This window comes from Rhinolophus sinicus, chromosome 7 (assembly GCF_057876585.1).
Source record: "Rhinolophus sinicus isolate RSI-liver-muscle chromosome 7, RSI-T2T, whole genome shotgun sequence".
Taxonomy (NCBI): Eukaryota; Metazoa; Chordata; class Mammalia; order Chiroptera; family Rhinolophidae; genus Rhinolophus; species Rhinolophus sinicus.
Genome location: NC_142507.1, coordinates 31783323 through 31809424, shown reverse-complemented (window position 1 = coordinate 31809424; position 26102 = coordinate 31783323). Strand labels below are relative to the sequence as shown.

At 43.2% G+C, this 26102-nt stretch overlaps 1 protein-coding gene and 1 pseudogene across 15 annotated transcripts in view; one reads left to right on the top strand and one right to left on the bottom strand.

The window, feature by feature from the left end:
* Positions 1 to 26102, top strand: part of CARMIL1 (capping protein regulator and myosin 1 linker 1) — a 352154-nt gene that overhangs the window by 27086 nt on the left and 298966 nt on the right. The gene's annotated exons all lie outside the window — the stretch shown is intronic.
* LOC141568647 (splicing factor U2AF 65 kDa subunit pseudogene) lies at positions 1119 to 3441 on the bottom strand (annotated as a pseudogene).

The following is a 26102-nucleotide window of genomic DNA, read 5'->3' as shown; positions in this document are numbered from 1 at the left end:
AGATAAAACTACCAGGGACTGAGGATTGTCTTGAAACTCAGAAGAATCTCCTCAATAGTTAGCTGCGCTGATTTGTGGGTGGAGTGGAAGGTGGGATTGAGTTCCTTGAAGCTGGACAAGTTCAAGTATAGATTTCTTGACCTCTTATGTGGGATGTCCTAGAGGACATTTAAGTAGGAAAATGCTGCCTTTGATCACAGATTCTAGGTTTCAGAGTTCTTACTCCTCATATGTCAAATAATTTATGTTAGTGCGTGTTAAATATTGCAATTTTACTGTTCAAAACTTAAAACTTCTATTAGTGAGGCCAGAACAAAGCATTGCTGAGAACCACTGAGTCTCACACAGACTGTATGGATTGGCTTCGTGTTTTAGGATTGAACGCACTGTGTCACTTTGATGAGGTTAAAATCATATTGGAAAGTCTGGCTCTTTGGCCCCTGGTGGGTTTGTGGCTTTGAGTTTCAGTAGAGATGTGAGAAGCTTTTTTGAATGTGTTTATTAGCAATGTTAGATTTTGGTACTTTTGAATCTTACTCCAAGCTGAAGTCTCTACTTGCCATCCTGGTGGCAGAAAACAATGGGCCTGTCTGTCTGTCTGTCTGGTTGGGGGAAGATGCAAGACCTTTAAGAGCCCCTGTCATTGTGGGAGCTTGGGGATCAGGAGGCTGAGGGTTAGTGCTAATGCTTTTGAAAACGTCCTGAGTCTGCTTTTAGTTAATAGTGTGGGCATGGAAAAGCCTCCAGAAATATTGAGCGAATCAGCGGGAAGTAGAGCTTTTAGTATTTTAGAAAAAAGGGCCCAGCTGTTTCAGTTAATTCCTGAAGTGTCTTCTCCTTTCTTAGTCCTTATTTCTTTGCTTTTCAAAAAGTGAGATAATTGACTAGGTTTCTCTTTTTTTGTTTTTTTCCAGGGGGAGCCTTCCTCCAAGTATTATCATTTTATTAACTGACATTAATTTTGTTCAGTAGTTAAAACAAGTGGCAAGTTGATGAGGCTGTGAGTTGCCATGCCTACTTCTCTAACGTTGTCTGCCACTGCAAGAATTACTGTTCTTCTCAATTTTGGACCCTTAAATTTTATTTAGTGACTTGAATACAGTAGAGGCTGTTGATAATTTCTTTCTTTTTTTTTTTTTTTAAATACAACAAAATGTTTAATGAGCAAATTCGTCTTAGCAAATATGAAACTGCCACAGAGAGTAGGAGAGGGCCAGGGGCCAGGGGGCTGGGCACAGGTCCGTGGAGACTAAAGAGGAGAGAACCAACTACGTAAGAAACAAGGGAGAGGACCAGAGGCCAAGAGGTTGGGGAGCTGTGGACCTGGAAAAGGAGAGGGCAGGGCACCGGGCTGGACAACAAAATTCAAAAGTTTGGCCATAAAATATAAACACGCTATGTTTCTACGGTGGGGAAGGGGAGAAGGGAGTATAAGGGAGGGGCTGTCTTGGGGAGGGGCTATGGGGGTCCTCCTCCGCCCTGCTGTGCACCCCTCCCATCCTGACCCCTTCCCTCTGTGTCTGTGGGTGCATGTCTGTGTGGGCCTGTGTGCACTTCCCCAGTCCCCTCCCTGCCTCGCCCCAACCCCCCACCCCCCACCCTTAATTGCTGCCATTCCAGTTGCTGCCGGCTGTCACTCCTCTGCCCATCATCTTCAGAGGGGGCAAAGGGGGTGGGGTGGGAGGGGGAGCATCCCCCAGCCAGCCCGCCCCGCCCTCCCCTGCCGCCTCTACCAGAAGTCCCTGCGGTGGTATGAGTCAGGGTCGCAGTATTTCGTCACGACCACTCTGTTGGCGAACTTGCGGCCAGTGAGGCCCTGCATGGCCTTCTGGCAGTCGAACACGGAGGTGAACTCCACGAAAATCTTTCCACAGCTGGGCACCTCAACACCATCCACAGGCCGGGGGATCTCGATGGACTTGACCAGCCCATACTTGCTGCACTCATCACGCACGTCTTCCACGATCTCCTCATACTCCTCGTCATCCAGCAACTCCTCGGGCAGCACCATGTTCATGAGGCACAGGACCTCAGTTGGGTGGCCACCCATCTGTACCTGGGAGCTCATCAGGCCCGGCACTTGTAGGGTCACGGGCGTCTGGTTTATGGTGCTCGGGGGGCTCACCAGCGTGGCATTCTTGGCTCCCACACTTGCCCTCTGGACCAGCAGTTTCTTGTCCCCCAGCTGCATCCCATTCAGCCCTGCGATGGCCTGATCTGTGACGTTGATGTCCACGTACTCACAGAAGGCGTAGCCCTTGGAGAGCCCGGTGGCGCTGTCCTTGACCAGGTTGAAGGCCTTCAGAGTCCCCAAATGATGTCAGCAGCTCTTTCACCTGGTCATCATTCAGGTAGTTGGGTAAGCCCCCAATGAACAGCTTGTGGGCAGAGTCTGGGACCACGGTGGACACAACTCCAGGCACATAGACAGAGGGATTCTCTGACATGCCAGGAAGGGGCTGGTAGTCGTGGGGCCTGCGGATCTTCAGCGACTGGCCATGGAAGATGATGCCATCGAAGGCCATGGCCTGGGTGGGCTCATCCACTGAGCGGAACTCCAAGAAGGCAAAATTCTTGTCCTGGTTGATCTGCACGGCCAAGACGGGGTTGCTGGGCGCCTGGGTCAGCCCCCCCAGGCGCATCTGGGCATTGAATAAGTCCATCATGGCCTCCTCAGTGATGCCAAAGGGGATGTTGCCCACGTAGAGGCGCCGGGCCTGCCTGGTCATCTGGCTCCCGACCACAGGCACTGGCGTGGGGGTCACAGCCAGACCGTCCGGGGTCATGGTGGGGAGGAGGGCAGTGGCTGGCATCTGACCCGCAGCTTGCATGGCCTTGTACTGCATGGGGGTGATGTGCTCAAAGCCGGGCGGTGGCACGTCCCAGTATTTGCGGACCTTCTTCTTCTTCTCATGGCGAGGGGAGCGAATCAATCCACCGTGCTCCTCTTTAGCTCCTCTGGTCAAAGGTTTGCTTCTTCGCCGCCTGTCCCGGGAGGCGCTCCGCTGGTCTCGGTTCCGTCGGTCACGGCTCTGGCTGCGGCGCTTCCGATCCCGGCTTCGGGAGCGGCTGTGGCTGCGCTTCCGGTGCCGGTTCTCCTTGTCTCGCTCTTGCTTATTCTCGTTGAGCTGCCGCTCGAACTCGTCGAAGTCCGACGTGCTGAAGCGGCCGTGTAGGCCCTGTACAGCTCTCGCCTCGCCTTGCCGCCCGCCCGCTCTGGCTGCTTCGGCTACTCGATAATTTCTTACTCTAAAGATTTTTTTGTGGGTGGTCTGTGTTGCTTAGCTGATAGTGCACAGAATAAAGCAGTGCCTTGTTTCTCTCATGGGAACTTGGAGATCGTTGTCATCATCTGGACTGTGGAGGCATTGTCACGGTCCCTGGCCCATAGGACTACCTGTTGCAGGAGCGTGAGTCTATCTCTGCCACAGACAGCATCATGTTCACTGAACCGCTATATGCCCGAGCCATTAGAAAAAAATTTTTTTACTTAAAAAAAAAATTATGGTTAAGTATACATAACATTAAACTTAGTATTTTAGCCATACATTTCAGTGGCATGAAGTATATTCACAACGATCACAACTGTCCATTTCCAGAACTTTTCATCATCCCAAACAGAAGCTCTGTCTCTATAAAATTATTAATAACTCTTCATTTCTCCCTTCCCTCTGCCTTGGAAACCACCATTCTACTTTCTGTCTATGAATTTGTCTTTTTTTTAGGTCCCTCATATAAGTAGAATCGTACAATATTTTTCCTTTAGTGTCTGGCTTGTTTCATGGAGCACAATATTTTCAAAGTTCATTTCAAGGTACAAAGTACATTGTAGTATGTACTGGAACACCATTCCTTTGTATGGCTGAATAATATTCCATTGTATGTACGTACCATATTTTCTTTATCCATTCCTCATTGATGGACACTTGCATTGTTTCCAACTTTTGGCTGTTGTGAATAATACTGTGAACACTGATGTACAAATCCCTGCTTTCAGTTCTTTTGGGTAAATACCCAGGAGTGAAATTTCTGCATCATGGTAATTCAATGTTTAACTTTTTGAAGAGCCACCAAACTGTTTTCTGCAGTGCCCTGGCCATGTTAACACTAGGTGGTACTACCTGTGCTTGTATGAAGTGTCTCAAATATTTATCAACCATTTGGAAGTTTAAATTAGAAATGTGAATAGACTGTATTGTTAGCACTTTCATTACGTACTTATATTATGTCATGGGATTTATTCATCTGCTTTGACTGTCACAGGGCACCTGCCTGTGTTTCCCACTTCATAGAAGTTCCTTGACTTGATCTGCACTTTTCCATCCATAGCCACCTTTTCTGTGCTTTATATAGCAATAAGTGTTTGTTGATACATTGATTGGATGTGCACCATATTCTAAAATGCCGTTTAAAAAATAGATCAGTTTACAGGAAACATGTTGGAATTGTTTCCAGGTTTTGTTTTGCCAGAGTTACGATCTGAAATTATTTGTTACTTTCTCTTGGTGGCAGAATGGGGAGTATTCCTGCTGGTAAAAATAATGTTAAGGAAGAAGGTGGTAAAACAGAAAAGTATTTGGCTATTGGGGACAGCTTCCATTGGGAACCCAAATGATATGGGAAGAGAATAAATATTGTTGGGGTGGTTCTGTGTCATGTTCTTATTTTGTTTAGACATTGCTTTTCCTTTGGTCACTCTACACACATCTGTAGTTGAAGTTTAAAGCCTTTTTTTGAGAGGTGGGGATGGGTAAAAGTGAGTTTTAGTGGCTGTTGGTTTTACTTTTTTTTTTTTTTTTAAGATTTTATTGGGGAAGGGGAACAGGACTTTATTGGGGAACAGTGTGTACTTCCAGGACTTTTTTCCAAGCAAGTTGTTGTCCTTTCAATCTTAGTTGTGGAGGGTGCCATTCAGCTTCAAGTTGTTGTCCTTTCAGTCTTAGTTGTGGAGGGCGCAGCTCAGCTCCAGGTCCAGTTGACATTTTCTAGTTGCAGGTGGCGCAGCCCACCATCCCTTGTGGGAGTCAAGGAATCGAAACCGGCAACCTTGTGGTTGAGAGGATGCACTCCAACCAACTGAGCCTCCGGGAGCTCAGCGGCAGCTCAGCTCAAGGTGCCATGTTCAATCTTAGTTGCAGGGGGCGGAGCCCACCATCCCATGCAGGACTCGAGGAATTGAACTGACAACCTTGTGGTTGAGAGCCCACTGGCCCACCTGGGAATCGAACCGGCGGCCTTACGAATTAGGAGCATGGAGCTCTAACCGTCTGAGCCACCGGGCCTGCCCCTGTTGGTTTTACTTTCAATAGACAGCCAGAATTTTCACCTCTTATGTCAAGAGTATTAGCCACTTATTTATAGCAAGCTTGTGTTGTTATAGTGAGTGGCTGTGGATGTGGGCTTTCAAACAGACCTGGATAAGACCCTAAATGAGGTAGCCAACCATTTATGCTCAGGCTGAAAAAATGGCTCTGTGCTGATTAAGCTACACATTTGACATGAATGTAAAAAATATATTTTTATCAACAAAAGTAGTAGCACTAGCTAGTTTCCATGATCCCTTATTTCTAGTTTCTTTCGGTGGTTAACTATTATCTATAGCTGAGCCCAAACTATATTTTTGCAGGAATTAAGCTTAAAATAGGCAGTTTGAGGTTGTAGTCAGCTGTGGAGCCTCATTTCTCACGGTGGTGGTGCCGGGGAAGGCTTTTAGTTGTGGATTTCATGGGAGGTTCTGTGGGGCCGACTGGTTTTTTGTTTTTTGTTTTGAAACAATGTGACAGTAAAAAATAATGTTCTCTCTCTTTAAAAAAACCCTTTGGTTTATAATCATCAGGGATATTGGAATCTGGATTATTTTGTAAGGGAAGGTAGACGGTCATTTAATAAAAATGAAGCCCATTTCCTTCTTTGAGTGGTTAACCTCATGCTGCCCCGAGGTGAAAACATCTACCTGACTGAGAAAACCCATCTGGGTCTCATCTGAGAGTGAGTTATTAATTCAACAAATACTCATGGAAACCCTGCTACGTGTCTGGCCTTATGCTAGAAGCTGGGGGTAAAGGGTAAGTAAGACAAATTCTGCCCCTGCTGCCTGTAATTTAGGCTGCTTCCCATGTCTCTCTCAGGATCTCTCTCTCTCTCTTTTTAAACTTCTTTATTAAAGGTATACTCATATACCATGCAGTATACCCATTTAAAATGTACCATTCACTGGTTATTAGCGTATTCAGAGTTGTGCATCCATCACCACAACCAATTCTGGAGTCTTATTACCCCCAAAAGAAATGCCATACCTTTCAGTTCTCACCCCTGATCCTCCACTCCCCTTCAACCCCTGGCAACCACTAATATACTTTCTGTCTCTATGGATTGGCCTTTTCTGCATATTTCATATAAAAGGAATTGTATGTGACCTTTCATGTCTGGCTTATTTCATTGAACATAATGCTTTCAAGGTTAATCTATGTTGTAGTATACGTCAGCACCGTTTCCCTTTTCCTGGCTGAATACTATTCCATTGTATGGATATACCATCTTTTGTTTTTACATTCATCTGTTGACAGGCATATGGTTGTTTCTACCTTTTGGCTATTGTGCATACTGCTGCTGTGAACGTGTGTGTACAAGTTTTTGCACAAACGTGTTCAATTGTCTTGGATTCCCTAGATTTCCTGCCTGTTCCACAGACCTAGGCCGTTACATCACAGAATGTAGAAGGATCAGATATTATGAAAGCATTAAGGAGGGACATGTAGTCTTAATTTAGAAAGACAGGGAGGATTTTCCCTGAGGATGCAATGTCCTTGCTAGAATTGAAAGGATGAATACAAAAGTTTTTCAAACTGTAGGTTATGACCCACTAGCAGGTTGTGAAATCAGTTTAGTGAATCCCACAATAACTTTTTTGAGAGCTGAACTAAAATAGAGTAGTAAGTATGGGAGAGCATCCCACGTGGTAAGGGTAAAGATAGTTACGTACATTTATTTTTGTTAGTGAGCATATAGTGAAGTGTCGTGTAAAACATATTCTGTACTCTAGGTTGCAGTCAGAAAAGTATGAAAGCCACTGCTCCAGGAATTTTTGAAAAGAGATTTGATTATTAATCTGAAGGGTTAAATATGGCCCTATTAGAAGATGGAGAGAGACAGTGCTAGAAAAGAGGATAACCTAGGAATCTGAGGACCTTTTGAGATCTTAAAGTTCTGTGATCTTTATGCTTTTAAAATTATTCACTTATTCAACAAACATTAAAATATCAACCATGTGCCTTGACTGTGCTAGTTTCTGGGGGCAAATTATAAGTCAGATTTGTATGATTCCTGTTCTTTTGGATTTTAGAATCTGGCAGGGGAGACATAAGTAAAGAAGCAATCAATGATTTCTGGTAAAACATGGTGTATTGAACACAAGACTATCTCTTGTCCTTCCAAAACATCTCTAAAATGAGAAAGCAAAGGAATAAAAAAAGATTCAGTCCTCACAAAAATAGGGGAGTAGGAGAGTGGACTAAGAGCTGAAACCAGATTGTTGGAAGGAGAGGATCACACACTTTAGAATAGAGGCACTGGACTCTTGGGTCTTAGAGTGGGAGGCCAGTGAGAAGTGACCCAGTTAGCCTCATAGAACCCCATGGAACGGCCCAGGCATTGGAAGCCCAGATCCTACAGCAGTGGCTGTAGGATACGGAGCTGAAAAGCAGGGCATTAGATGAAGGTCTGTAAGAGCTGTTAAACCAAAGTCCCCACCCAACCCATCAGGCTGGAAGGGGGGCCTGCCCCTCCTTTCATTTTACAGGAGATGCCAAGATTATATGGGTAGTGAAGCTGTAAATCATTAGCCATCACCACCCCACCCCCAGGCACACACCTGAGAGGTAGGACACACACCCACCAGAAACAATGGCTCACTTAGACAAATGAGTCTCAAATGGGGTTAGGGAGGAGGAAGAGGGGAAAGAGGGGCGGGAGTGTGCATTCTGAAAAGTTGCCTGAAGGTGATTTGAAGACATTCCCTTCCTACCCCCACACTTGCTTCCAGTCACTGATTTTGTTCTAGGAGACACTAGCTGCCTGTCAAACTACTGGTGCCTTATTTTCCTCTTGGTCAATGGAGTACTTTGAATATCTGGGTATATACTGTGTTTTAGTCATGTGCTGTGTCTCTACTGGGGACAGTACAACAACAACAGCAAAACATTGTCCCATGCCCGGAGAACTTAAAATCTAGTTACTAGTGATTATATAAATTCTAAGTGATATACTTTAAAAATAAGAAGACATTTTGTCAAGGTAAAGGGTAAAAAACTTTCCCTCAGTCCCGTCCTGTCGTTACCTCTCACTCCCTCTCATTTTAGGTATGGCCCAAATAAATTTCAAAGGACCAGATTTATAGTGTCCTTACAGGAGCCTCACCAAAGGCTGGGCTTCCTGTTTGTAGTAAACATATTGAAATTTTGTTTGACTGCTTAGTATCAGAGTATATGTCTTCCAAGGCAAGACCAGAGAGCTGTTCAGTGGTTAAGATACCAGAGATGATTTTCAAATTTTAGGCATTCTTCCTCTTACTCTACCAATTTTTCCTTTTCTCCTGGGAAAATAGCCAGGATGATTGCAAAACATAAGCTTTAAAAAATACAAAAGTTCATTAATGTAAGAATGTAAACTGAAGGTCACACCCATAAATGAATGTGGAATTTTAATTTTAATTCCTAACACTTTTTTCCTCAAATGTGTGATAAAGCTCTTTAATTGAAGATATTTACTTGCTTGGGAGATTAATAGTCTGATGTGGAAACTTCATTTTCAGAGTTTATATATTTTTTTAAGGGGGTGTCATTCAGTCTTATTATTGGGATATCTTTTGCAATTTCCATCCATACCCTTTTTCACATTACTTTGGTCTTCTTTTCCCTAAGAAATTACTGAGTACAGTTGTTTGAAATGTTGCCAGGTTGTAAGGAGATTTGCATTATTTAAGGAAACAGCTGGCAGATCTCTCTAATGTCCCACCTCTGTTCCTGCCAGGGCCTGAAACTTCCTTTGCATGACTCAGTGAAAAAAAGCCAGGGGAGAGGAATGACTGGAGAGGAGTAGACACCCTTGTTTCGCTTTCTTAGCTGCAAAGGGATTTTGTGAGGTTTTTCATTTAATTATGCTTGTTTCCTTTAGTGATCACAGGAGGCGATGAACTCAAAGAAATGTCTTCTCAAATCGGCCTGCAAGAACTCTGAGAAAGACTGTCTATGAGCTGGGTTTACCTCCCATATTTTCAGTTTGCAATTAAGTTTTCTTTTTTTGCTTGGGAATACAGTTAGTTATCTTCTTAAGTGTGGGAATGATTAATTTAAGAGAAAACAAACTGCACTTAGATTTCCAAATTGGGTGACCTAAATATTTGCCCCGAGTGAGAGAAGTGTCCTTTCCTCTTCCACCCTTCCTGTGCCAGAACTGTAGCCTGTCTTGGGGGATGGCCTTCCTCTGGGGCACAGGAACTTTCCCACAGACCTGGCTCCGGGGAGTGACTTGTTTCTCTGAGGCTTATTCTTTCCTTGGCCAAGTTTCTTCCCTAATCATTTTACATTTTTAGTGCCAGTGTACAGTTGGGTCTATAAGGCTGTAGGTATAGTGGATTGAAAGGGCACCTGACCTAACACCTATCTGGATGGATGATGTTTCCAATCAGAGAGGCTGCTGGGGTGAGCCGTGGCTTGCGCAAAGGGGCAGGACCCTTTGCCCAGGGCCCACAGTTCACCAGTTAGCAGTCCAGCTAACAGTGAGTGAGGACAAAGACCTGCTTGTGTGTATTTCTAAGATCTTTAGAACTTTGCCCAGGGAAAGTAGGTTTTTTTTTTTTTGTTTTTTTTTTAAGGTTATTTGGGAGAAACCAGAAGTAGTATATTTAAAAATAGTTGTCTTGAACTTTAAAGTAAATGTGTTTAGGGCTTGCTTCTCTGGAGTTTGGCCAGTTCTCCCCTATCAGTGATTTCTTTCACCACTTGGAACAGGCCCAAGAAACCAAAGGATGTAAAACATGGGAGGAATTTTGCTAAAGTAGTCCTGGGCGAAACTTGGAGGGGAAGAGAGAATGAAAACTATTGAGTCTAAAGAGATTTTTAAATTATATGTCAATTCTATGTGTTCTTTTCAGTTGATCTTTTTCTAATTACAGTAGTTCAGACATTTGAACCTAGAGAGAAATATGCTAGATTAAGGACGTGAAGAATTCCAGAGGCAGTCTGAACTATTAGGTCTTTTTCTGCCTGAATTTTACAGCCAGCTTTTTTTTTTTTTTTTTTTTTTTTTTAAATGTGTGTATGTGTGTATTCACAATTATGGTAGTCAACCTAAGTTTTATTACACTTCCCTGACAATATCTCTGGTATATCCATGTTGTTTTCTGTCGTGGCCAAATGTTTCCTTAATGGACTCTTTTTCATCCAATCAACAATCAAGCATGCACTTGGCTTTATTGCAAGAATTGGCTGTGATACAGATGGATGTACTGTATATAACTGCCTAAAATAACTCCTATATTTATGATGGTTAGATTTTGCTTACAGATTTAAGGTTTTGCTGTAAGAACTGGTATGATTTAGAATCAGAAAATAGCAGCAAAGTCTTAGAGGGGCTGAAAAGCATCACTGACTCAGAATGTTATGGAGGAATGGTACTTCAGAGAGTATGTGCCACTGCTTTGTTGAATGAAGGACAAAAAGAAAAATTAATAGCTCCAGTTTATTAAAGGATTGGTATGTGCAGTACCACATGAAGTAATAATTATCTTAGTCCTCAACAGTAACTGTGTGAGGTGGGGCCTATTATTATCTCCGTTTTACAGGTGAAGAAACCAAGTTTCCATTTTACAGGTGAAGAAATCATAGGTGGCCTTCAGAGCTCATTTCCTTAAAGCAGTTTTAAGGAAAACTTCCTCGTCCACCCTGCCTAGACCTCAGAACCCTGTGGTACAGTGAGATTTTCTCTTGACACCAGTTCAGCCTCAGTGTTTCTCCTTTGTTTTGGTAGGTATACTCCTACGTCTTGTCATTCATTGCTCCCCATTTGAGAATAGTGGGTGCTCCCCAGTTATAAACATTCCCCTGCAGAACCAGCAGTTTGCACTCTGTTGCCCCCTCCACTGTCCACCCTACGGTCTCCCCAAATACCCACCATGTGGTGAAGGGTACCAGCCTCCTCTGTACAACTTCTTTCCTTTTTTTCTCTCTAGCCTCTCCCCGCCCCCGCCTCACCCCCCCCCCCCCCCCCCATTTTCTGTGTGTTTCTCTCAAGGGAGTTTAGTTAATTCCATCTCAGGTAATCTCTTATTCTCTGACAAAATTCATTCTTACTTTCACACCTTTGTCAACTGAAGGTGCCACTTCCCTTAAATTGGTGATTGCTAGGATCTAATTCAGCAGTATTCTGAACTTAATTTTCCTTTCACTGTGCTCATTCAGAATTAGATACAACAGAATTAAAAGCAAAAGAAACAGATACTGTGTAGCCTCTTGCCCCCAAAGTGTGGTCCATGGATCAACTTGATTGCATCACTGGGGAGCTCCTCAGAAGGGCAGACAGCCCCTCCCTGACCTGGGTTCTAGCAGAGTCTGCAGGTGATCATATGCACGTGGTCTGTAGGAAACACTGCATTGTTCTGCTGTGCTTTATTCCCCCACCTCCGCCTTTTTTAAAAGGCTGAATGTTAAGACTTGGTCACAGCTGAAATCCTTCAATGTCGTTAGTAGTGATGCTGGTACTGATGAGGTTTGTGGATGACTTTAAACTGAGAAATGTTTTTCAGCAGAAGCTGAGAACTGCTTCTAACAACCGGAGAGATAGACTTGAAAGTAGCCGTAATTAATGAGTGATTAAAACAGGTTAAAATTCTACAGGGAGCATTGGCTGCCCACTGAGACGTCAGGTAGAGGAAGGAGTGGTGGCCCCACACACTCAGGCTCTTTGCATTTGTCATGAAACACTGTCTATGCCAGCATCCACAGTCCTCACTGCCCTCTGGTGTGTGCACAGCCTGCCCCACAGGGACTGACAGGGCCTCAGTTTTGAATTGTCTAAGTGATTCTGGATGAGATCGTATTCCAAAGGGCTAATTATTAAATCTTCATCGTGGTGCTACCCTTGAATCATGTTAAGTTAGTGCACCTGGAGGAGCATTCCCTCTGTCCTGGAGGGGTTTCCTAGGGGTAAGATTTCTTAGTAGGCAGAGGGGGAAGGTTTGAAGACTGTTTCTGCCATTGAAAAACTAAAAACTGTCATTGAGGAGACCGGTCATTTTGCTTTCTCTCATTCATATTGCCCTTGGGACAAGCTCCTCTCAAAGTTGAGTTAGGACCGTTTTCTTCTATATGCTCCCTTTTATTAGATAATGAGCGCTATAACTCATAATATTATTTCCGTATTCTTCTTGTGTTCCGGGAAGCTCCTGGAAGTTTTGTTTTCTCTGTACTAGAATCTTCCCTTTTACTTAGGGCTTCTAATTCTCCTTTCATCTTTTCCTCCTTGTCTTCTAAGTCTCATTTTAATAGTTTGTTTTTTAGAATCTGCATTTCATTTTAAGTCATCTCAGATCCCCTGTGGAAGTAGTGAGGGAATCAATATTAAAGCAACCAGGAAGCATCTATTTGTTTCTGCTTTATGAACTCTCCCTTGCTGGAGCATCTTCCATTTGCAGGACTCTGGGCTTGGTATGTGTCAGACCAAGCAGTGTGTAATGCAGTTCTGTCTGAATTGAAAAGTGTAGAGGATCTGGGCAGGAGAAAGAAGTCTGTGGGAAATATGGCTCTGGCAACTGTGTGCACAGTGGGTTGGAAAGATAGCAGCAGGGTGATACCTTGGCAGCTGTCTGGTGGTCTCAGACTGGAGCGTCTGCAGTGACATTGGAAAGGAGGAATGGGGAGATGTGAAAGGCCTTCTGGTGACAAAATTGACTGATCTGGACTATTGGTTTGGTGCAGAGAGTAAAGAAAAGGGAAGACTGTATGACTGATTATCAGGCCTTGATATTGCCTTAAGACAATACTCTTCAGATTTTGGTGTTCTTTTCTTACATCTGGGGAACCTGATAAAGGCTTGGGCCAGCAGAATTAATTTTTTTTAAATTAAAGTTTATTGGGGTGACAATTGTTAGTAAAATTACATAGATTTCAGGTGTACAATCCTGTATTACATCATCTATAAATCCCATTGTGTGTTCACCACCCAAAGTCAGTTCTCCTTCCATCACCGTATATTTGATCCCCCTTACCCTCATCTACCACACCCCTCCCCCCTTACCCTGTGGTAACCACTAAACTATTGTCTGTGTCTATGAGTTTTTGTTTCTCATTTGTTTGTCTTGTTCTTTTGTTGTTTTTGGTTTATATAACACATATCAGTGAAATCATATGGTTCTCTGCTTTTTCTGTCTGACTTATTTCGCTTAGCATTATACTCTCAAGATCCATCCATGTTGTCACAAATGGTCATATATCATCTTTTCTTACTGCCGAATAGGATTCCATTGTGTATATATACCACATCTTCTTTATCCATTCATTTATCGAAGGACATTTTGGTTGTTTCCATGTCTTGGCCACCGTAAACAAAGCTGCAATGAACATTGGAGCACACGTGTCTTTATGGATAAATGTTTTCAGATTTTTTGGGTAGATACCCAGGAGAGGGATTGCTGGGTCATATGGCAATTCTATTCGTAATTTTTTGAGGAACCTCCACACTGCCTTCCATAACAGCTGCACCAGTCTGCATTCCCACCAACAGTGTATAAGGGTTCCTTTTTCTCCACAGCCTCTCCAACATTTGTTACTATTTGTCTTGTTGATGATAGCCATTCTGACTGGGGTGAGGTGATATCTCATTGTGGTTTTGATTTGCATTTCTCTGGTGATTAGTGATGTTGAACATTTTTTCGTATGTCTATTGGCCATTTGTATGTAGACTTAATTTTTTTAAAAATCTTTTTTGAGCTGTTTGTTATAAATCCTACTGTGGGAGTGTGAAGTGGCTGTAGAAGGCACCTAACCCGTTCTTGTTCCCTTTCTTCTGCTCCCAAACCACTTGGGGTGGCGTGGACTTGAATTTCCCAAGCAAGAGCCTTCTCATTCCTTGGGATCCCCCTTTTCTAATACTACTTGTTGACCTGCAGTTCAGTCTTGGGTCTGAAGCATAAGGAAGTGTTTTTGAGGTAGCCACCCAGGATGCTCTGCCTGGCAGTGCAGTTAGGTGGTGGCATTTGGAACACACGGCTGCCCTGGAGTGCCCGGATGTCAGCCCAGCTTTCATGGCACAGAGAATCCAGTCCCATCTCCTGGAGGCTGTTGTTTACCTGGGTTTGTGAGGTGCTCAACAGGGATACAGGTGCCATCAGAGAAGGCTGAAATACTTTTTCGTTTGACCTGAAATGGGATCTGGACAAACCTCATACTTAGTAAAGCCTTAATGAATACCAAAATTGCAAAATTGTGTTTATCTGAGGCTGGAGTCGTTGACTTCCATTAGCTCTTTATCCATAAATGAGCTACTTAGTGTAGATGTTGGAAGGTGAATCAAATGGGAAGGAGTTGCTGTGCTTGTAACAGCTGAAAACATAGACTCCTTTTAAGGGGTTCTGTTCTAGCCCTACAGAAGCCTTAGCTGCCATGTTTCTTCAAAAATAAGGCCTAACCAGAAAATAAGCCCTAACATGATTTTTCAGGATCACGTTCCCTGAACATAAGCCCTAATGTGTCTTTTGGAGCAAAAATTAATGTAAGACTCAGCTTTATTTTCGGGGAAACACGGTACATGCGGAGTAAGCTACTTAGACTAATTGTGACTCATCCTGGTTTACTCATCAGAGGAGTCTGCTGCTTTGTAGCCTTTCCTGAGCTTTACTCGGCTGACTTCTTGCTCTGACTTCTGTGAATGTTTGCAAGTAACAATATAACACTTATTATTCACACTTTTAAAATCATAGAAGTACTTTCTGGTTATTTTGTCCAGTTTTTGTGACAGCTCGTTTATGGATATTCACTTAATCAAACATTTGGAGGTTGGGACTATTGCATTCATCTCACATCCCCACTGCTAAAAAGCCCAGGTTGCTCACTTTCTTGTTTCATCCCCCCCCCACCCTCTATCTATACTTTTCACATGTAACTGATCATATTATAAGAGGTTAAAAGATGGTTCAGGATTTAGGGCACTTTTGTTTTCTCGCCCAGAACAGAAAGATGGAAGACCAGTGATCAGTTGTAGGAATTGACCATTATGGCAGAAGGAAAAAGGCACAGAGAAAACAGAAGACATGACTGTCTGTCTGGCATCCTAGGTCTTTAGATCCCCAGTTTGCAAGCCCATGGCTCAGATAAAACTCCAGGTAATCATGAATCATGGAAGTTACCCTATTTAATGTCTCACTAGGGAACAGGCCTGTGGAAACACCTTTCCCAGTCTATAGCTGCCACAGAGGGTGGAGGAGACTTGGGTCACCACTGAAGGGAGATCCTCTCGCTGTCACTTACAGAGCTGGGGACGCCCTGACCAGTGTCATGGCATTCCTAATTTAAGGTAGCAATTATGTTGAAGAGTCTGATACCTTGAGATTCAATACATTCTTTTTCTTCTTTTTTTTTTTTTTTTTTTGGCTCAAACACATACATCTGTTGGTAGAGGGTCTATTGGAGCAAAGGTCTCTTAGTAGATACCCTGGTCAGAAGAAAGCAAGAAGTAAGTTCCTGATCAAGAGTTAACAGCAAATTTTTGCAGAATGGTTGAACATGGTGCAGCAATTCTGCGAGTCATGGTTTCTCATATTATATGTGTACAGGGCTGACTGTATCTTGTTCTCATTTATTTAATAAACATTTGAGTATTTCCTGTGAGCCAAGCCCTTTCTAGGTGTTGGAAATATAGCAGCCAGCAATTCTAGTGGGAAGATGGCCAGTGAACAGTTATATAAACATAAAAAGTATCTGTTAGTAACAGAGCCAGGAGGATAAGAGTCAGAGTGTGGCAGGTGGAGTGCTATTTTAGATGTGATAGTTGGGGAAGTTTGGGACATTTAATGGAGACCTCTGAAGTGAGGGAGAAAGCATTCCAGATAAGGGCACAAGTGTTAGTGTAGGTGCTCAAGTGGAGGTGTATGTGGCCTGATCCAGGAAGTACAGGTGAACCCATAGAAGGTGGCTGGGGCTGAGGGGAGGAGCGAAGGAAGGGGGATGGGGCTGGGGGAGGAGCGAAGGAAGGGGGATGGGGCTGGGGGAGGGGTCACAAGGGGCCACACAGCGCCTTGGGGCCCCTTAGCTCACCAGATGTTTTCCTCTTGGTTTGTTTTGGAGCCGTATGCCTTTGTGGCAACATCAGTTCTAGCTTGATAAATAGTAGGAAAATAGAAATTTCTCTATAAAATTTACTTTTCTGGAAAATGCAGTATTTTTGCTTAGCCCTCAGTTGTTGACTTTTATAGTCTCTTTCCAAAAAAAAAAAAGTCTCTTTCTCCTGTTACATTCATTCTTTTTTAAATTATTATTATAAAAAGACAACATAAGTTACCATTTTTATAATTTTTAAGCATGTAGTTAGTTCAGTATTGTTAATTTATACACATATTGTTGTGCAACAGGTTTCTAGAACTTTTTCATCTTGCAAAACTGAAACTGTATATCTACTGAACAGCAACTCCTCTTTCCCTGTCCCCTCAGTGCTTGGCAACTACCATTCTACGTTTTAAGAGTTTTTTACTACTTTAGATGTGTCATATGATGCAGAATCATTATTTGTCTTTTTGAGATAACTTATTTAGTATAATATCCTCAAGGTTCATCCATGTTGTAGCATGTGACAGGACTTTCTTGTTTAAGGACGAGTGATATTCCATTGTATGTGTGGACCCGGTTTTCTTTTTCCATTCATCCCTCGATGGACGTTTGTGTGACTTCTGCCTCTTGGCTGTTATTTTCTTTTGAACCCTGCTTGCATGAGGCGCTGTGAGAGGCCCTGGGATAGGAAATGAACAGGGCTCAGGTCTGGCCCTCAAGGATGTCATAGTGCAGCCAAAGAGAAAGCAAGTAAGCCAACTATTTCCATCAAGTCTAAGAAGAGCTGTGGTGTAGGTAAACCCAGAGAGTGGCATTTGGTCCACATTTAATACCCAAAACTAAGTTTTGAGAAAAAATGAGAATTAGGTTAGGATAATGGCCAGTGGAGGGTTTGCTAGGAAAGGAGCCCTGATCTGAGGGGGAAAAAAATTAGTTACAGAATTGCTAGAGGTGAGAATGTGGGGAGTGGTGAGAAATGTAGGTGGAAGCATAAACTGCAGCTAGGATAACATCCAGAAGGTCTCATGTGCCCTACTAAAGAATAGAGATTTTCTTGAGGGCCACTGGAAGCTGTTAGAGGATTTTAAGCAGTAAAAGTGATAACAGACTTTCCTTTTAGGATAAATGTACTAGTGGCAGTGTGATTATAGAACATTGTTGTAAATGCCTTTAATAGTATTCTTTGACTTATTCCTTGCTCAATAAATATTTGCTTAATGAACACGCATGGGATAGGCCGTTTATCAGGGATCAGAGATGATCAGACACTATTTTGGGGGTTAGGGTACAGATTCTGATGAGCTTTGTGTTAATTTGCCTGATTTATTGCTGTGTATCTATGGAGACCAATTCCCTGAGCTGTGCCATGGGATAGGTTTCCATTATCTGTGGTGGAGAATTACTTGAATATTTGCCATTATGTGAGGCAGGAATATATATTCTATGAAAGTGTGTTGACGTATTGTCATATACCATGAGCTGTTTAATCTGGAGATATTTGTAAAAGTGTCATCTGGTGCGAAGGCTGATATGTAATTATTTTTTTAAAAAAAAGTACTAGAAAAGACAATCCAGTTCCAGATTTCAGGGTTCTGCTTGTGGGTCTGTTTTTGTGGAAATGATTTGTGTTTAGTGGCATTTCCTCCCCCCCACCAGCTCTTATATGGTATTGTTTTGACTTGTTTGGAAGATAATTTACTTCTTAATGAGACTGATTCAACTAATCTTGGAAGTTGGTTTATTTATGTTAGCTAGAAATTTGAAGTCATTGCCTTCTTCTACTACAAAGTGTATTCATTCATTTGTCCGTCCATTTATACAATAGAAATTTACTGAGTGTGTACTGGTTAGCAGGCACTGGTCTTGGTGTACTGCAAATATGACAGGTATCGCTTGGCTGGCCATCTAGGCAGTGAGGGAGACTAAGTAAATGTATAAACACATACACTAATTGTGGCAAAGCTGGAAACTATTGAAAAAGGTCTAATGATAGGGAATTTGGGGTAGGGGGCTATGTAGGATAGTTAGATGAGACATTTTTGAGACATTTAAGATGAGGCCTGAAGGAAAAGAGAGAACAGTCTTGTAAAGAGTGAGGGGAAAGGGCTTCTAGGCAGATTCCACAAAATGTGCAAAGGCCCTGAAGAAGCTTATGGTTTTAGGGGGACTAAAAAGACAAGGAAGCTAGAGCATAAGGATTAGAGAAGTCCTGCTGGACCACATAACACTGTGGTAACTAAGGAATTTGGATTTTATTTTTAAATAGGAAAATAATGTAATCGGATATGTTTAAAATGATTACTGAGGCTGCTTAAGTACAGGATAAACTGAGGGAGGTGAGACACTGGGAAAACCAGTGACTAGGGTGTTCCTGTGTAGTGGAGGTAAGATAAAGTGGCTTGGTATAGGGCAGTGATTGGTCTGAGGACTGGCAGTGTCACAATCACCTGGGAACTTACTAGTAATACACAGTCTCAGCCTTATTGCAGACCCACTGGATCAGAAACTCTGGGCTTGGGACTCAACAGCCTGTCTTAACAAGCCCTCCAGGTAATCTGATGCACAGAAATATTTGAGAACCACTGGTGTCAGGATTGTTGGAGGGGATGGTAGAGGTGGACTGATTTGGGGTATGTTTGTAGTAGAGAAAAGATAGGACTTGCACATGGGAGTTGAGCAAACAGGAATCAGTGGTGAGTTTGAGCAACAGTGTAGGTAGGAGCCTTATTTAGTGTGATAGGGGAAACTGAAGGGGGTGGGAAAGGACATAACCTTTGAACACATTATGTTTGGAATGTCTTTGCAACTACCCAGTGAAGATGTTGAGCTGTTGATGGCAAGATGAGTGTGTAGCCCAGAGAAGAGGGTTGGTTTCCAGAAAGATGTTTGGGCCTTTCCAGTGTCCAGGGAGAATTTAAAGCCATTAGGATAGATGTGGTCTCACCCAGGGTGGGAGCACAGAGAGGGAGAGAGAAAGGGAGAGGTAAAGGGAGAGGGAGGGAGGGAGGGAGAGAGAGAACAAGAACAAGAACGTGCGCCCAAAGGACCAAGCCAGGATGAACTCTATATCCAGAGGAGCATGAACCAGCAGAGGAACAGGAAGAACAGCCAGTGAGAAAAGAGGAGACCCAGAAAATGTTGTGTCATCAGGAAATATTTCAGGAAGGACACAGTGGTTAACTGCTGATACTTGTGAGTTGCCTCTGGTGAATCTGAAGTCTGCAGTACAGGCATCATTAACTGCACACTCGCTTTCTTTGGCTCTTCAGTGAAATTGAAAGAAAAATTCAAGGATCAACTTGATCTGCCTCAGGGATTTTAGATTAGAAGAAACCACAGAAACATAGCCCCGATTTTGTATTTACAAGTTTTCCAAACAGTGAGTTTTCATTGATTTCTCTGGCTCCCCTCTGGCTGTTCTTGCTCTGTACGAATTCTGAATGAGCATTTTGTAGTCCTGAAAAGGAACAGCAATATGGGCCTCCACAGCCAGGCATATTTTCTTGTATTACTATATTTAGACTAATATTCAAGATTAGGAAAAAAGATTTCCTGGCCGCAAACGTAACAGACTGCAATAAAAATGATACTGGCTATTGATAAAGGCTACTATGTGCTTCATGTTGTTTTTGAGTCCAAATTCTTGCAATTGACATGCCTTTAGTTATCTGCCACTCAGCATATTTATATTGATTAGTAAGAAGAAGAATAAAAAAGAGATTTATAACTTGTGTATCTCTTCAAGCTTCTGTTGGGTATGGTCAGTATTTAAGAATTTACTTTTGACACTTTGGGTCATAGACTATAAAATATTGGGGCTTGAGTGGGAGGATGTGGGCTTGGGGAGAGGAATGAACATTTGAGTACTATTTGCATTTGAACTATTGAGCCAGGGTCTTTAGATTTATTATTTCATCTGATCCCTTCCATGAGGTAGGTGGCATTTCCCCACTGGTAGATGAGGAAATGAGCAAATGAACAAAGCTACTATTAAAACTCAAGTCTAAAATGAATCTTCTGTGGTGAGCTCGTGTGGGGAAGAGTGTGTATGGGGTGGTGGTGTGGGGACAGGGCTCAAAGAGTGGTGTGCATCAAGGTAAGCAGACTAATCGGAAAGGGATAAATCACTAATGAGATCCTTTAAAGGAGACTGAACTACAGCAAGGGACTTCAAGTTAGTTTTACTGACAAGCACTGCATGGAACAGAAAGGACTCTTTAGACCTTCGATCCTTAAAGGCTGCTGATATAGGCATTTTGATAGTGCTGAGAATCTTTTTTTTATTTTTTTATTATTAAATATTTTATTGGGGAAGGGGAGCAGAACTTTATTGGGGAACAGTGTGTACTTCCAGGACTTTTTTCCAAGTCAAGCTGTTGTCCTTTCAATCTTAGTTGTGGAGGGTGCCATTCAGCTTCAAGTTGTTGTCCTTTCAGTCTTAGCTGTGGAGGGCGCAGCTCAGCTCCAGGTCCAGTTGCCATTTTCTAGTGGCAGGTGGCGCAGCCCACCATCCCTTGTGGGAGTTGAACCAGCAACCTTGTGGTTGAGAGGACTCACTCCAACCAACTGAGCCTCCGGGAGCTCAGCGGCAGCTCAGCTCAAGGTGCCGTGTTCAATCTTAGTTGCAGGGGGCGGAGCCCACCATCCCTTGCGGGACTCGAGGAATTGAACTGGCAACCTTGTGGTTGAGAGCCCACTGGCCCACGTGGGAATCGAACTGGCAGCTGTCGGAGTTAGGAGCATGGAGCTCTAACTGCCTGAGCCACCGGGCTGCCCCGATAGTGCTGAGAATCTTAAAGCCACTACAGACCCAGAGCTCCTTTGGGCATTTCATTAAAAGCTTTCTTTGTACTTTGATGTAATTTCTTTCCCTCTGTGTGCATATTTAATTTATTTACTTTTTCTTTCCTATAGCCTTGCGAGGCCTTGTTTCTTTTCTACAGAAGTTGTATTTCCCTGAGTTCAGATGTCACACGCTCCTCTCCCTTTCTCTCTCAGATTCCACTAGGAACTGAGGATTGGTATCTTGTTTTCTCCCCGAGTTGTCTTTGGCCCCGTGGGCTTTTTGGTGCACTTCCTCAGAGCCTCTGTTTGCCATCACCTCTCCCCGGGCTCCTTGTGGAAACAGTGCTTGAGGTAATTAAACTGAAATGTGGGGGTGGGGTGGGGGGGAAACTCCTGGAATGATGAGCTATAGACAAAACTCATGTTAGTTAATGGGGACATTTTAATCCAGCTGTTCTGAGCAGGGGTCATTGAGTCTTGGGCTCTACAGTTGGTGCCAGTCTCAGGAGGGTCAGATGTATTCCCAGTCACAAAAGGTCTTTCAGTTATGTTGGAGAAGACAACTTTCATGAGAATCAGTGGCCATTTAAAATGACAATGGGTAACTTAGGCCTAAAGCAGATGCCACAAGCTAGTAGCTTGCAGCCTGTTTTAACACCCTTTAAGTGTATGGTGTTTAAACGAAATTAGTTATCAACATTTTCACATTCAGAGATTTCAGTCATAAATCTCTATTCTGGCCATTCTTGAAGAGACCACTTAGACCACAGAATATTAGGCTACATTTGTGCCTCACAGGGATGGGAAGAGCTGTGCCTGAGCCCTTTCAGCTCTCTCCAGCTCCTCAGTCCCCAAGGTGCCCTAATGTTCTAATTGACCATGAAGCCAGGGTTGGCCACCATTTGTCACTGTCCTCAACGCTGTTGTTTTCCATCTAGCCTCTTTCACAATGCCACCTCGGCCTCTGTATATATTTACGTTCTCTGACCCTCATCCTAAGTGATCAGGAAATGATACAGTTAGAAATTTGTATTATCCTTGCAAATCAGAGTGAGGAAAGTCTCCTTTGCTGGTGTTCATGTCAAGAGGGGAGGAAAGGGAAGCATGTGTTTTAAGTGGAATGCATAGGGACCTTCTGGAGAAATTGAATAAGAGATTGGATTACTTCTTCAGTCATACCTAAATGCAGGTTTCTTCTTGTTTCTGACAGAATTTTTCAAAATACTGAAAGTATTTCAGTTGGTATAGGTGCATGTTTGTGTGTTTTGAAAGTTGAATTGAGGAAAACAATGAGAATAGAAATGGGATGTTTTTTACCACAAAGAGTAGTTCAGATTTTTCAGTGATGGGAGGATATTTGGGAAGTTTCAATCCCCAGTCTGGGCATTAGCTCCTGTTACTAATCCAAGCAGGCATTCTTTGATGTGAGTTGTTTAATGGTGATCTTATGAAAAGCATGTAACTGTATTCAGCACCGGGGATCCATGGTTAAAATAATCCATTTGTGCACACTGCGGTACATTGTTATAAGACAGGAAACTGAAGGTCGGGAGAAGAGTTCCATTTTGCATTTAGGTCAGTAAACACCAATCCGATGCCTATGATGTGTCAATCTCTGTGGTGCTGCCAGGGGTGTGAAGACAAGTCAGACAAAGAAAACATGCAGATGTTAACAGATAATTTCAGTATCACCTGGTAAGAGGTGCCCACAGTGCTGTGGGATGACAGGCTGGCTCTCGGCCTCACTCAGGACCAGAGGGATGATCCCCAGGGAAGTGGATGCCCATTTTGAGCCTTGAAGGCTGAGTAAGAGTTGCCAGGCAGTGACAAGTGGGAAAGGACTTAAAGGATGCCATGCAGCCTGGAAACTGGAGGGGCCGAGCCATGGAGGGCTCTGCGGAAGCATTTGGGGCGCCCCAGAAGGAGAGTACACGTGAGCAGGTTTACGTCTTGACTGTAGTGTGTTAACTGGATGACAGTGTGACAGGAGTGGAGGCTGGGAGACCAGGAAAACTGTAGCCAAGTCTGAAGATCCTTTCTGGTTTTAGAAGGCAAGTGGAGATGGACCCTGAAATGGCCCAGGCCATGATTTACCTTCAGCCTTAGGTGAGACACTTCTAAGGTGCTGGCTCTTTGCCGTTGTGAAGGACTGGCTCAGATGTTCCATCATAGACTTGGAAAGATTGCGGATGGGTGATCGATTCTATAATTTTTCTGAGCTCTTAAATTATAGTTTATAGTTCAAATTTTTTTTTTTGAGGGGAGGGAGGAGGCAACTTGTTTTAACATATTTTGATAAAGGTTTGCAGAAGTGAATCATGTTTATCAAGATAAACTGTATAAGAAGTTTGTTTGATTATAACATTGTTTCAGTGGGCAGTCACTTTTCAACAGGAAGAAGAAAGCTTCCTGGGAGGAGACACACAGCACTCTCTCTTGCCCATGAGGACCCTGAGGAATGAAGCATTACCACTACTCACACTGTGGCTAGTTAATTGTTGGCCTCTGCCAGCCTCTTGGTGTCAAAGCAACTCTTCTTCTGTTTATTTTTATGTAGAAGCTGCAGAATTCAAATGTTCAGTGCTATGCAAGGACTTCATTAGTGGGTGGAGGAATAACCCTCTGAAAAATATTTTGGATAAGGAACACATGTTCCAAGGGCCCCACCACTGTACTAGAGCACTCATGCGGCCACCTGTTATAGGCTAAAGAGATTTCAGGGATACTAAGTTTGATTAAAATCTAGTTCAGGCTGTCATCGCGCTCCTAGAAAACTTCAGAAGCCTCTTAACTAGCCCATGGCCTGTGGCCACACTGTGATCTGTGGTCTGCACAGCTGCCGGGGTGATTGTCTGAACTGCATGTCCAAGTATATCATTCTCTGCTTAAAAATCCTGCAGCAGTTCCCCAGAACTAATCAGCAGAGTCAGGACCCCAATGACATTCTTCTCTCAGACTTGCAATTTGGGCTCTTCCCAATCTACTTCACTGCCCTCAAGTGCCCTTAGGACCTGCAGGACCAGCCCCCAGGTCATCAGACTTCAGTCCTGTTTGTTGTGAGATCTCTAGAAAGCTACTTCATTGGACCCTCTCTGAAGAAAGGCCTTCACTACTTACATTTTTAATGTTTGCCTTTGACTTTAGCAAAAGTTGACTTGAGAAGCCTAGTGTGACAGACAAGTTCATATATTTTCCTATTTGGTGCTTTATTTGAGGACCTGTAAACGTTTGTTGAATGAATGGCTCATAAAATTGCTTTTAGCATTTAGTGCCAGGAAAAATGAAATTTTGTCATTTAATAAACTTACATGCTTCCTTAAAAAAATCAGTTAATTAAAAGAATCCTTGTTTACTTTTTGCCTTTGTTGCCAGGAACCTCAGAGCTAAACTTTTCGGTCATAATAATCATGAAAGACAGGGTATGGGTTCGACTGGCCATCTGCATTTGTCTGCTGAGCCCAGCAGTCTTTTCCTGATTTATCCATTTGTCTGTAAATATTTATCGCATGGTTGTCATGTGTTGAGTACTGAGACACTGGTGAACAAGACAAGTGGGCGGAAATGGAAGTGCATGGACTGTTGTCCTGGTGTGAAATCATGGTGGCCTGGAAGGGTGTTGGCGGTGAAGTTGCAGAGATGTGGATGGGTTCCGTGTGTGTGTGTGTGTGTGTGTGTGTGTGTGTGTGTGTGTGTGTTTTAAGGTAGAATCAAGTGGATTTGCTGACACTTGAAGTGGGGAGTGAGGGAAAAAGAGGACTTAAGGATGACTCCCAGGTTTGGAGGTGGTATATGGTAGTATATTTTGCTGAGACTGAGACAAGAGCAGGTTGGGGGGAAAGGATAGAGAACTGAATACGTTTTGGACTTTTAAATTTCATATATCCATTGCACATCCAAATTGAGGTATCGTTTAGGTCGTTTGGACCTCAGGATAGAGATTGTTTCTCCTCGCCTGCCTCTCGCAGCCCCCCCCCCCCACTTCTTTGAGGGACACTCTTGCTCTCTATAGCCCTGTGGTTCTAGTGTGGCTTTGACTTCCCCAGCTGTAGGAGGTCTGATGCTTCTGGTGCCTACTGGTCCCTGTGCCCTAGTCCCCTGGCCATAGGGATTAGTCCAGGGCATGACCATATAACCCAAGCAGGAGTCTTTCTTCGAGGTCTTTGAGAGAGGCACTCTCTCTCAGCTGGAGAGATCAGATGGTAAACACTCAGAGCTGCCTGTGCCAGGATTCCTGTCACATGAAGGAGGCCCTTTCCAGTGTAGAGAATGTTGCAGAGATCAGAGAAATGTGGAAGGGCCCTTCCCTGCTATTTGCTACACTGTATCCCTTGGATCCAGGGTTCACAGATGTGAAAAGGAAAAAGCTTTGGTCGAACAAGTTTAAAGAAAGGTTTCTTGACAGCAGAACTTGCAGACCCTTTCATTTTGAATGTGCTGCACGCCTCTTCAAGAGGGGAATGAGTATGCAGTGTTTGCCAGATTTGAGTATGGGTTTTTTAAAAAAGAAATGAAACACAGATATCACATCTTTACGAATGAGGAAACTGAGTCCTGAATAGGTTAAAATACTTCCACAAAGTCATGCAAGTAAGGGCTTGTCTGAAAGATAAACTCGTTTCCTGTCTTTTCTATCCATTTCACTGTCTTGCTGGGATTTATACTTTTTTCTTTCTGTGAAGCTTAGGAAGGCTTCTCTGTGACTAGATGCCTTGGTCTGTGTATATGTGTGTGTGTGTGTGTGTGTGTTTTAAATTGGAATTATTGTAATTTGTAGTGCTGGTTCTTGTATTACTCAGGCGTTCTGTGCAGGTAGGCAGTTAATATGTGAAAATCCTGGAAAGCATGCAGTTCCATTGATTTGATTTTGTTATAAGATAAGGAATGTATAGTAGCTCTGGGTGCCTGGCTTTAAATGATCAGGATGTGTTAAATTATGAAAATGATATGAGGTCTCTGGAAATTCTGTGTTTTAGAAAACGCCATTAAGCAATTGCCATTTTAATG